The 13425-nt window shown below is 36.2% G+C and overlaps 1 pseudogene; it reads left to right on the forward strand.

Annotated features, from left to right (window-relative positions):
* The first annotated feature begins 11164 nt into the window (after positions 1-11164).
* Positions 11165-12467, forward strand: LOC107586197 (histamine H2 receptor-like; annotated as a pseudogene).
* The last annotated feature ends 958 nt before the right edge of the window (positions 12468-13425 follow it).

Genomic DNA, 13425 nt, shown 5'->3' on the forward strand with positions numbered 1-13425 from the left:
GTCAAACAGTGACATGTTGTAAGAGCATGGCGAAGCATGAAGAACCTATGATGAATTAAAAGTTTGGCTGCCTGACACACTCCTGGCTTTATATGTAGAAGAGCACTCTTAAACACAAATCCACTGCAGAGCTATTCATGCCCTGGTAGCTTCCTTTGATTAATAAGCTGTTGCCAGGGGCAATGCACTATTTTGGACTAGATTCTGCTTCAATTTAGTATCCCCAAAAAACTGCATCTCTGCAGTGCGTGTAATGTGACAGGAGCCCAAAATGTCAGCATCTCTCCACAGCTGCACTCGAGGGGTCGGGTCTCTCTCCATGCCAAAGAGCGAGTGGACCTCACAGCCAGCCCTCATTCAAGAGAGTGGGCGAGTTCAGTACTTTTAACCATTGTAATACACTCATACAGGCCAGTAGCTCTGGAACAAAACAAACCAGAAAGGGCAGCATAACTAAGCAAGTCTGCATGCATTTGTCACCAAGATGAGGTCACTTGCATGATGTTGTATGCTAGTAGTGAAGTTAAATCTTCAATTTGCATGTATAATGTATGGTTTACATAAAAAAAGAAAGAAAATAATAATTTGCTCTCTACTTTCAGGCTGTCGTGTTCAAAGGCCATGTAGCCGAGTGCTAATGTTTGCTAGTGTTCGTAATGTAAACCCTGACATATTTGAGACTAAAAACAGTCTAAGTTACAGTAATCAGCATCAGAAACAATACAAATATAACTTCCAGTTTACAGATCATTTTAAAGGAAGAATACGACTGGGCTCTCTATCGCCATCTGTGGTTGAAACATAAAATTGCAAGCTATTGGTGGAGGAGCAAGTCTTGTTCTTGCAATATACATGTGATTATATCAAAACAAATCTGACCAGCTACATCAATATCACTGATAGAAGAAAATCTTACATGACGCATTTCCAAAGTAAGTAGCATGTCTGCTGCCATGATAGTTAGCCATGATAGGACTGTCTTTTCTTAGTGAGCTTGTCCTTTAAAAGTATTAAGAAGGTATAGTAATTAGATTTTTTTTTTATTTTTGATGTCCAATAAGTGAGTTTTATCTTGGCATCTTTAGAGGTACAACCGTTTGTCACTGGGCCAGTTCCCTCAAAGGGACATCTATGTGATACTCTCAGATCGTGATTATGCAGCCTTTAGGGGCAAAGGTGTTAATTTGAGGGTACAGCTCCATTGACAAGCTGTTGTACCCCTAAAGGTATTTTTTTTCCCCTGAGTGTATGAATATTTTTTTATTTTGCAATAAATTGGGATCTAAAATTAAGATCCATTAGTAGAATGCAATTTAAAAAATTGCAAAGCTATCCTGCACACATTTCTTTAGAATTACATAAAGGGGCCGAACTGAGAAATCAAAATTCCCTTGATCTTTTGACATATAAGAGGTCATCGTAATGTAAAAACATCCTGTAAGTTTCAGAACTCAAAACTTTCTCATTAGTCTTAAACAGCTTATATTGAAGCAAATCTGCCAAAATGACAGCTTGTGGAATGTGCCGCTCTATGACGTAATAGAGCGGGTAAACCCCACCTCCGCAGAAGAAGATCAGCACCTGCTTCTACATCACTGCCTATCTAGCTCCGCCCACTGATTCGCACACGTAGTGTAAATAATGAGAGAGACAAACGCAGGTCTACACAGAAACCAAACGATAAAGATGGCTCCGAAGATAACAAGACGCTGTGCAGTGCCAAACTGTGGAAAACACATTCTTTGTATAACCTTCCATCGGATCCCAACATTAGGAAAGAGTGGATTAGCTTTATTTTTAATGAAGTTCTAGACCACGTCAGTAAAAGGTTGGTCGTTTGCTCACTTCATTTCACCCTGGATTCATTTACAAACAAGGCACAATTCGACGCCGGATTTTCTGAAAGACTGAAATGAAAAGACGATTCTGTGCTACATTGGACTATATTGGATCTGAAGTAATGTTGCACCACACAAGTGTAAGTAACTTTTTTATTACGTTATCACTATTGCTTTGTCTGTTATTACAGATCGTTTGATATGAACTGAGTATTTATGCGGTTTTTACCTAAATCACAGCAGTGTCCATCTGTGAAGGATGTTGCTGTCAAACATACACAACTATTAGCCAATCATAGCAGTGGGTGTTTACTTCCGAGTCTACAGTACACCACGCCTATTCAAACAGAGCGTTCTGATGAGGGAGGTCAAACAGGACAAAAAATTGCCTATTACTGCTAGGCTCCGAAGATAACAAGACGCTGTGCAGTGCCAAACTGTGGAAAACACATTCTTTGTATAACCTTCCATCGGATCCCAACATTAGGAAAGAGTGGATTAGCTTTATTTTTAATGAAGTTCTAGACCACGTCAGTAAAAGGTTGGTCGTTTGCTCACTTCATTTCACCCTGGATTCATTTACAAACAAGGCACAATTCGACGCCGGATTTTCTGAAAGACTGAAATGAAAAGACGATTCTGTGCTACATTGGACTATATTGGATCTGAAGTAATGTTGCACCACACAAGTGTAAGTAACTTTTTTATTACGTTATCACTATTGCTTTGTCTGTTATTACAGATCGTTTGATATGAACTGAGTATTTATGCGGTTTTTACCTAAATCACAGCAGTGTCCATCTGTGAAGGATGTTGCTGTCAAACATACACAACTATTAGCCAATCATAGCAGTGGGTGTTTACTTCCGAGTCTACAGTACACCACGCCTATTCAAACAGAGCGTTCTGATGAGGGAGGTCAAACAGGACAAAAAATTGCCTATTACTGCTAAAATATTGTTTTTTATGTAAATATCTTGATAACATTATAAGTGGACCTCAGAGAACAGCACAAAATAATAAAAAAGGCAGTTCACGACCCCTTTAAAAACATGGGGCAAAATTACCCAAGGCTAGTAGACTGAATGGGTCAGATGATGTGTTCCTGTTTGTTGGTCTGTTAGTCAGAAGATGTGCAGTGAAGTGTAGACATACAGGTAAACATGGATCCTTTCTCTCTCATTCACTCTCTCTCTTTGCTGTATCTCAGAAGTCAACAAAGCATCCTGTAAGGTCCGCGCACTTGGCCCAAGGAAGGTATCCAGTGGCGGATATCCTTACAGCATCATTATCGGCATGACTGTCAGAATTTACAACATTGTCTGTACAGTACATGCTACCTTACAAAAGTTTGAGGTCGACAAGATTAAAATGTTTTTAAATGAAGCCTCTTATTCTCACAAAGTAATACCGTGAAATATTATTTTATTTGAAAATAACTGTTTTATATTTTAGTATATTTTAAAATGTATTCCTGTGGTGCAAAGCTGAATTTTCAGCATCATTACTCCAGTCATCAGTTACATGATCCTTCAGAAATCATTCAATGCTGATTTGCTGCTTAAGAAACATTTCTTATTATAATAAATGAGAAAACTGTTGTGCTTCTCAATATTTTTGTGGAATGTATCTTTCATATCTTTAAAAAAAACTTGCTGACCTCAAACTTTTTAACGGTATGTGTATGTATTTATATATTGCTAATATGCCAGGTGAGTAAATAAAGTAATATTGTACAGTACAAGAAGGGGAAATATGATGTCTCCTCTTCTCTCTGTTCAGTCCTATTGTCGTTTTCTCTGGAGGGGGTGCAGATCAGAGCAGCATGTGTCTCTGGAGATGTAAGGTCAGTGTTCCGTAGGATGAGAATATGATATGACAGATTGCAGCAAAGGGCCACAGCTTACACACTTACATCTACACACATATACTGACATGCTAAAAAATGGACACACACACACACACAGCCAGAAATGGATTACCACAATCGCAAACCAATAGTCGTCTCAGTGAAGGGGCAGACCTGAAATCAGCCAGCTCACTAATTTTGCTGCTCTAAATAACTTGAAATATTCATGGAAAGGTCCTGACAGGCAGAGGAGATGATGATAGCTTAGTGCTTTTGGCTCCAAGCTGTTACCGGAGAGGTTGTACTTTTGGTGTCAATGTTGCTAAGACGTAAGAATGAACCAACCGTTGCAGAGCCAATGAAATTGCGGCCCTGCTGTATCACTGTTTTACCACTGGACTAGATGCTGCTTCAGGGGAGTGTGTCAGACCGGCATAGGTCACTATGGATAAAACCATCTGCTTAGATTTTTAAGTGTTTCATGGTTACAAGGTATGGTTACAAAATGATATTTCCTTGTTTCTATTGTTAGTCTGAGTTTGATTTTAATTTAGAGCTAATAAAATCAGTAATATCCATAATGCTAATTATAAGGCATGTTGAAATGGCCTTTGAATGGCTTTTACAAAAGATTTCAAATAAATGCTGTTCTTTTGAGCTTGATATTCATCAAAGAATTCAACCAGCAGCTGTTTTCAACATTAATAGTAATAAAATAAGTTTCTTGAGCACCAAATCAGCATATTAAAAGGATTTGTTAAGTATCATGTGATACTGAAGACTGGAGTAATGATGCTGAAAATTCAGCTTTGCCATCACAGAATCTTTTTTTTATTATTATTGTTAATTGTTTATAATTGTTTTACTGTATTTTTGATCAAATAAAAGCTTGATAAAAGTTGAGCCTAAGAGACTTTCAAAAACATTAAAAAATCTTGCAAACCTCAAACTTTTTAATAATATTGTCAAAGTTAATGTGAACTTATTATATTGAACATATATATATATATATATATATGTGTGTGTGTGTGTGTGTGTGTGTGTGTGTGTGTGTGTTTAATATATTTTTACATGCGCATTTACCAAATTTAATAATAATACAATTTCATTCTGCTTTCTAAAGGCTAAAGATGAATTGTTATTATTCTTTTGGAAGCTCTAGCTTATGAAAAAAAGATGCCTCACAGAACAGCAGTTTTCTTTGTAAAGTTAGATTATACAAAACATAAAAGATGCATTATGTTATTTTTGTATCATTAGTGGCACCAAACCGAATTGAAAAATGAGGTTTCTCAGATACTTTCCTTGTCTTTCAGACATCATTTGGATGGCATTTGGTTGTGCAATGTTGCTGTGTCGGCCTGCACAAACAAATGAGCAATGCAGAAAGAGCCACAGAACCGCAGTGTTTACACTTTTGTTGGAAATCAACTTACAAATGGCTTACGTAAATTTGTCTCTGCACATTAAGCTGGAATGGGAGAATATATTTTAACTTCAAAAAAATTGCACACATCACCTCCAAGGAAGAATTTCTTTGACAGAAGCTTTGCTGGCACAGAGAAACTTTAGTTCTCTATAACAAGGCATCGGATACAGAAGAATGTGACTCAATAACAGCTTTAATCATGTTAAACAAGCACAAAAAGGGTCTCCAGACACATTAGCAAGGAGGAAACTCTCTCCTCGCTCACTTTCGTTAAAAGCCTTTCGTTTATTTACTTGGAATATTCCATCATGATGGAACAACAAACAGCTAGAGACTTGCTGTTGATTTGACAATCTCATTTTGCTGTTTGTTCTTGGTCTTAATATCATCTCGATTCAGCTGTTCATCTTTGCAGTCCACTCTTTGAGCAGTACAAGAGGTTGTGGGGGTCTGGAGTTGCTAGGTGACTCTGGACAGGAAGATCAGAGAACAGACGTGACTGTAGACCCTTGACATCGAGCTTAGCACAAAGATGTCACTGCTCGTGTTCGGGCTGGTTAATGACAAACAAAGAGTAGAGGCTGCTTCTGGCCTGTTCGTGCACACACACACATGCTCAGATGAGAATGATATACATAGACAGGATCTAAGCACCAGAAGATATTTTGAATCCCTGTTAATTGGCCCAGAAGATTCATGGAGCAAATATAATCCCACTGACAGGAAACGTCCTTCAAACAAACACAAACCCCTGTAACGTAGATGCCGAAATGCGAATCATTAGACACAAACACAGTCATTTGCAGAGTGCCATAGGTGTTCAGATGCTCTATAATGCTGCTTTTCCCTTCTTCACAGTATTGTCAGATATCTTTCTGCAAACTGATTGAAGGTTTTCTGCAACTTGATGAAAGTTGATATGTTTTCTGTAAATCTGGTTAGGGTTAACAACTAACTTAATTAGTTATTAAGTTGTATTAATTTAATAACTAATTGTATTAATTCGTTATTAATCAATAAAAGTAATAACTAACAATGAAGATTTGTATAGCAATTATTAATCTAGTTTATTTTGAATTTCTGTATATATTAATGCATTTTACTATTTCAAGTTGCAAACATTAATATTAGTTAATGTATTATGAATGAATGTGATTAATAATTAAATATTATATTTATAAATTAACTTTAACCTAGATGTAAAAAAAAGTTTTTACAGTTATTTAAAAGTCTTTGTTAGTTTTTGTTACAGTATTTATTCATCTTTATTAACGTTTCTTGTTGTAATGTAGTTGTTCATTGTTAGTTCATCTTATCTCAGATCTATGAAATAATATTAACATATAAAACATTTGATTTTAATAATGTATAATGCACATCAGTTAAACTTGAGTGGTTTAGAAGTATTTTTCATTGTTAGTTCATGGTAACTACAGTAATAGTTAACTATGACAAATGGAACCGTATTGTAAAGTGTTACCATGAAATTGAATGCATTAGGTAATGATGCTGAATTGAATCTTTTTATAAAATATTGCCATTTTTATAATTATTTGGCATTACAGAAGTATGTCATTTTTCTGTATATTGACTTATTCATAGATTTATTCAAATTCTTCAAGCCCGTTACTCCCATTCTTCTATAAATCAATCGATCTGACTTAATAAAGTGGCATGATGATAATCTCTTACTGTCGAGTGTTAAAACACCTGCTACAGCTTTCCTTTAGGTTGCACAGTCATTAAGTTTGGAAAATTATCAGTGTGTTCATGTCTTTAATAAAGGACCACATATTGTATGTTCTTATCAGTTCACTGCATGCTTCCTAATTAGACAGATAAAACTTAAGTACAGGGCAACTAATAACCATGAGCCTGTCAATCATTAAGGGTCCTGTCAAACACCTTTTCAGCTAATAATTAATACATTAGAAGAATATTTTATGAAATCCTTATCACATTGATTAAAACACACAATATACGTAAGCAGCACCTAAGTGTAAACAGTGTAAATACAACAGCAGACCTGATTTGTGCTTTTACACGGCTGGTGTTTCTGCTGCATAAAAGAGCTGTGGATCTGTACAGAATTTTTGTATTTCCTTTAAAAACTGACACTGATTATAAAACAGTTACTGGAAAGTAGCCATTGAGAATTATTATAAAATTTGAAACATTTGAAAATGTTCTATGGCTGTAATTCTTTATCACACTTCAGCCAATGGATACCCTGTGCTTATATTTTTAGTTAAGGTATTTGTTTAATAGATGGTTTGTTAGTTATTTTGGTGGCTGACTAGATTGACAGCTTAGACAGTGCAGACTCTCTGTTGCTAATTGCAGCTCCGAGTGTTTGATTCACTGTTAATTGAGGGGACAATATTGTCATCAACCTCATACTTGCACCTTCAGACTATTCATTAATTTGAGTGTGATTCACCGAGTGAATATGCAGTGCGATCCATCTGACCAGTTAATGTTCATAGTGTGCTTGGAATTTTGTCATGGAAACATATTTCAGCTCATGTTTCTACACTGCAGAGAAAACTGAATGAAAGTGCCTTAATTGTGCTGTTGCTATTGGCCGTCACTCACCTGCATTTATGTTTATGAGTATTCCGTGCAATCTGCCATTTTTCAGGCCTCTACCATAATGGTGTGAAATGAAAATGCTTGTTCTTGTGTAAATATGTTCCTGTGGTAACGAATGAATGGTTAAAAGGGGGAGAGAGATTACAGTCTTAAAGGGATAGTTCACCCAAAACTGAAAATTCGATGTTTATCTGCTTACCCCTAGGGCATCCAAGATGTTGGTGACTTTGTTTCTTCAGTATGTTTCTTCTTTTAATTTTTTATTGTGTTTTAGCCATGATTCACCCATTCACTTCCATTATAAGACTGACAGTTTGTGTTTAAAATCTTAGTTTGTGTTCTACTGAATAAACAAAGTCACCTACATCTTGGATGCCCTGCATGGGGGTAAGCAGATAAACATAAAATTTTTCATTTTTGGGTGAACTATCCCTTTAACTACAGGGAGATGCCAAATCAAATATACAGAAGAAATTACACAATGCAAATTGATATTGCATTATCTTCAGTCACACTTTTATTCAATTTGTCTACCATTAAATATGTCCTCTGGCTAAAAGACATCCTTCCATTACAAATGTATCCTTCCACCTATACAACCATGTTTTACGTTTGCATGATCATGCATACATTTTTATGTATTTCTTATGTTCAACCACACTGTGCTCATGCTTCCCTTTAAAATTAATGTTGTGATATTTCTGACATTATGATGGAGTGACAACATCAAGGTTTTATTATTATTATTATTATTGGTCACACTCTCTGAAATATTATTGGTCACACTCTCTGAACTGTACACAAGCTGTCAATGGCACGATACCTTTTGAAAAGGTACTAATATGTGCACTTTAGGTACTAAAATGCACCCTTTTGTACCTTTTATTTTTCTGAGCGTGTGACTAAATGGTTCAAACAGAGGAGCAAGTGCACAAGACAGTCTGGCCATCATAGTATATAGTGGCAAACAATTGAATTTGTTTTATAAGTAAAATAACCTGAATGGAAAAGAGCTTCGGTGCACTTTTGGCAGTAAACTACTCGTTAGTATTCAGAACAAATATAAACAATTTTTGTAATCACACCAGTACTCATGAAGATACAAATTTAGTTTGATGGTGGTACTTAGACAGTTTTTATATAGATGTTAAGGGAATATAAAATTATGTGGTCTGTTTATTGTTTATTTCTTTCTTGTGCAAACATGTCAGTTGCTGTAAAATCTACATGAAGACCAATGACACAGTGATAATGTGCTTTCCTCTCTTTATAAGTATCTGTGTGACCCACTGTCACCTCTTACTGTGAATTTATCTCAGCAGTGTTCATCAGTGGCAACTAATGTAGCTTTGGAAAAAAAAATCAACATACAACTACCGCTGTATATTAAATTCAAAATGAATATTAAAAACAAATGAGAGAAAAAGAAAAAAGAAGCCACAAATGAAAGAGAAGGCTTATTCTCTGATATCTTGTATAACTCAGGCCCTTTTGTCCTTGCAGTAAACAGGGGCCGAAGTTTTGCATTCAATTTGCATTCAATTTAGATTCAGATTTGCATTATAATTTTTTTTTTGGTGACCTTCCAGAATACATAATACCACAGAATATCAGACAAGCGCATTCATTAACATTTCTTTATGCTAACACATAAGTTTCAAAATTTGAATGGCAAAGAATAACCCAACCCAGACTCATTGGAAACACGTGCCTCTGGCAACATTTCTTCAAAATGATAATACATTGTTTCTTGCATCTCTTTCAAAGTAAAATGTCCAGTGAGTGGAGCTAAAAGTGCATTCAGTTTCATCATAAACATATGAACGTGAATCTGGCAATGTTTTATTACGTTAGTTGCTGTACATAACACAGCAGTTTAAAAATTAAATGTCTGGTGAGTGTTGCTAAAAGGTAATGCTCTATCACGATTAAAAATAATGTAACAGTGACACAATCTTACCCTAAACTAACCGATAGCATTTACAAAAGTAAACAATAAATAAAAATGCAATTTTTTTAAGCAACCATGTCATTTTAGCTTGTGTCTACAAGTCATGCACAATGCAAAAAGTGTTCTGAGGTCATAACACATTTTGTGCAAGAAACTGAGAAAAAATAAGTCTTTATTAATAAATAATCTGCCCCTGTAATCAAAAAATGTTTCCAAACACTGCTCCCATCTACTATTGGTTTGTCAAAACAGATTTACTGTGTGCTTTAGGTCATTGTCATGTTGCATGGTAAACCGTCTTCCCACTGACAACTTTCTGGCTGAGGGCAAAAGATTTTCCTCAAGAATTTGACTGTATTTTTCCCAATCCATTTTTCCTTTTATCCTGACAAGTGCTCCAGTCCCTGCTGCAGAGAAACACCCCATAACAGGACATTACCACCACTGTTTTTGGATGGTGAGCTGTATTGGATTTCCACCAGACATATCGTTTAGTGTTAAGGCCAGATAATTAAATGTTAGTCTCATCTGACCATAACACCTTTTTCAATGTGGGCTCAGAATCTTCAAGGTGCTTTTTGGCAAAGCTGACTGCATGTGGCCTTTCTTGAGGAACGGCTTTTTTCCATACAAACCACATTTGTGGAGAATTTGTGATATTGTTGTCACATGCACACAATGACTCTTTGTCATATATTCCTGTAACTTTAGAGTTGCTGTAGCCTCTTGGTCGCCTCTCTGACCAGTTTCCTCCAGGCTCTTTCATCCAGTTTGGAGCGACATCCTGATCCAGGGAGGGTCTGTGTGTTGTACCAAATACCTTCCACTTCTTAATAATAGACTTCACTGTTCTTCTAGGCATTGATAAAGCCTTTGATTTAGATTTTTTTTTGGTATCCATCTCCTGACTTGTGCCTGTCCACAACTTTATCCCAGAGATCTTTTGACAGTGCCTTGCCACCCATAGTTGATTGTTTGCTTCAGTTAAGGACCAAAATTAGCTCCAGGAAAGCTATTTTCATGTTGAGCTAATCAAAATGACCACAGCTGATCCCAGTTTAACATTTTTAGGAGGGGGTGATCCTTTTTCCAACTCATTGATTCTGTTTTTTATTTATTTTTATTTTTTTTCTGACATGTTGGTGTTATATCTTTCACTTGGATGTTATAAGTTGCACTTAGTAAATACAGCTGAAAAAACGGTGTTTGTCTTCTTTTCAGGCTGCAAAGCAACAAAATATGATTATACCCACTGTACATTTCACTTTTACTAAAGGTTCTAAATTAATTACCCAGTTGGCTGCTTATCAGATTTTTTTTCTTTCTTTTTTTTCTTTTAGGAATGAACCTGAGCTGATATCTGAGCAGTTGCTATAGATGTTCATATTATGGCAGTTTTATAGCACCCAATGTAAATGTTTGAGAAAACAGATGACATATGGAGTCCTGACTGAACTACTTTGGATATCACAAATCTCAAAGGTTTCCCATTTCAGAAGTTAAAAATGATGTTCACTACGCTGCGCTGGGTGGTACTGGTGGCCTTCATCTTACTGACCATTTGTGGAAACGTGCTGGTTTGTCTGGCTGTGGCCACCTGTCGGCGTCTGCACCAGATTAGTAGCTGTTTCATACTCTCACTGGCTGTGACAGACTGCACCAGATTAGTAGCTGTTTCATACTCTCACTGGCTGTGACAGACTTGCTGCTGGGTTTGCTGGTACTTCCGCTCTCTGGAATTACGCAGTGGGAGATGGCCTCTTGGGGGTGTTTTTTTGCAATATCTACATCTCTCTGGATGTGATGCTCTGTAGTGCTTCAATCCTCACTCTACTGGCCATTAGTGTTGATCGTTACCTTGCCATTTCTAACCCTCTCTGCTATCCCAGGAGGGTCACACCTCGTCGGGTGGGGATCACTCTGACTGCGATCTGGACATGCTCTCTGGCTGTGTCCTTTGTGTCTATTAACCTAGGCTGGAACACACCTGACTTCAGAGTACAAAACTTGGACTGGGACATGTGGGATAAAGGAGAGGAAGGCAGGACCTGCTGCTATGAATGGAATAACAATGATGTGCTGCTGAAAGCCTTTCTAATCTTCTACCTCCCTCTGCTGGTCATGTGTGGAATCTACCATCGTATATTCTGTGTTGCACGTGAACAGGTAAGTTTCTCCACTTAGGTCAATGACATGACAATAATTTTGGGGTAAATAAATTTAATTTAGAATAAGTTCAGGAATATATACAGTATATAATGATAACTATGATGACAGAAAATACATTTCTATTAAAAAATACTTTTTCCCTTTTTATTTTATTATTAGTATTATATTTGTATTATTATTATTATTATTATTATTATTATTGTGCACACACTTACCTGTCTTACCCACTACATCTTATTTCATTGCATCCCTCAATATTTCTAGCTTTCTCACTGTCTCTTCATGTCCCACTTTTAGGTGCGGCGTATACGTGCAACCGCTCCTTCCTTTGCGCAGGCTGCAAACGCAGCTGCCACTGCTCGGGAACACAAAGCCACAGTGACCCTGGCCACAGTGCTTGGTGCCTTTGTCATTTGCTGGTTCCCCTATTTCACCTACTTCACATGCATGGGCATGTGGGCAGAGACCCACCCAAACAAACTGACCGACTCTATTGTTCTTTGGTTGGGATACCTCAACTCTGCTCTGAATCCTATTCTTTACCCAGCCTTAAACCGGGATTTCCGTCAGGCATGCGGACAGCTGCTCTGCTGTAGACGTAGCAATCAGGGGGAACTGCCGTTTCTTCGTCCCTTTTAAATCCACATAATCGAATCTTTTGGCACCAGTAATTTAATTAATTAAAACTTAAAATTAAAACTCACCTCACACTGCAGTGAATACATATTACATCAAGTATGCTAATATATATATATATATATATATATATATATATATATATATATATATATATATATATATATATCCTGAGAAACAGAATAAACGGTGAGACATTAAACAACCACAGACCTACTCGAGATTTCTTCATTACTGTTCATTTTGTGTTGTCATATATATATATATATATATACATATATATAAAGATGATTAGATGATAAGAATGGGCTACTTGGAGACTGATCAATGGCAATGAATAACAATATCAGACTCAAATGTGACTTAAAAATCCAAAATGTATCATGGGTCAAAAATACATAATAGCCTACTGTTCTGATAATGTTTAGGACATGACTTTTTATTAACCTAATGAATCTATGGCTATGCTATTCTATGTGACACTTAAAAAGTAAAACCTTTTTCAGTAATTCAGTTTGAGAACGTCCTTGTTTCAATACTTCAAGAGAACAACCTTTAACATAAATGTGTGTGTTTTATGTGTTTTATCTTATTACTAGTAGTCTTCCTAGTTCCTAGCTAAGGGTTTTAACTTAGAATCTATTAACTCTTAGGAGCAACACACAAACGTGCAGACACACACACACACACACACATACAGACAGACAGATAAGAGAGAGCGATTTATATATATATATATATATATATATATATATATTACATTATATTATATTATATTATATTATTTTGCACATTATAAGTTTTTACATTCATTTATATAAATTAAAAAATATTTTTTGAGAAGCAGCATTATATAACGTTGTAGTGTTTCACAATGTTGTCTGGGTACTTAATCAATTACACAGCAAAATATGTACCATTCCCATACAATGCTCCTAAAGACAGAATAAAAGTCTGTTAA

Source organism: Sinocyclocheilus grahami, unplaced genomic scaffold, assembly GCF_001515645.1.
Source record: "Sinocyclocheilus grahami isolate Dianchi unplaced genomic scaffold, SAMN03320097.WGS_v1.1 scaffold78.1, whole genome shotgun sequence".
Classification (NCBI taxonomy): domain Eukaryota; kingdom Metazoa; phylum Chordata; class Actinopteri; order Cypriniformes; family Cyprinidae; genus Sinocyclocheilus; species Sinocyclocheilus grahami.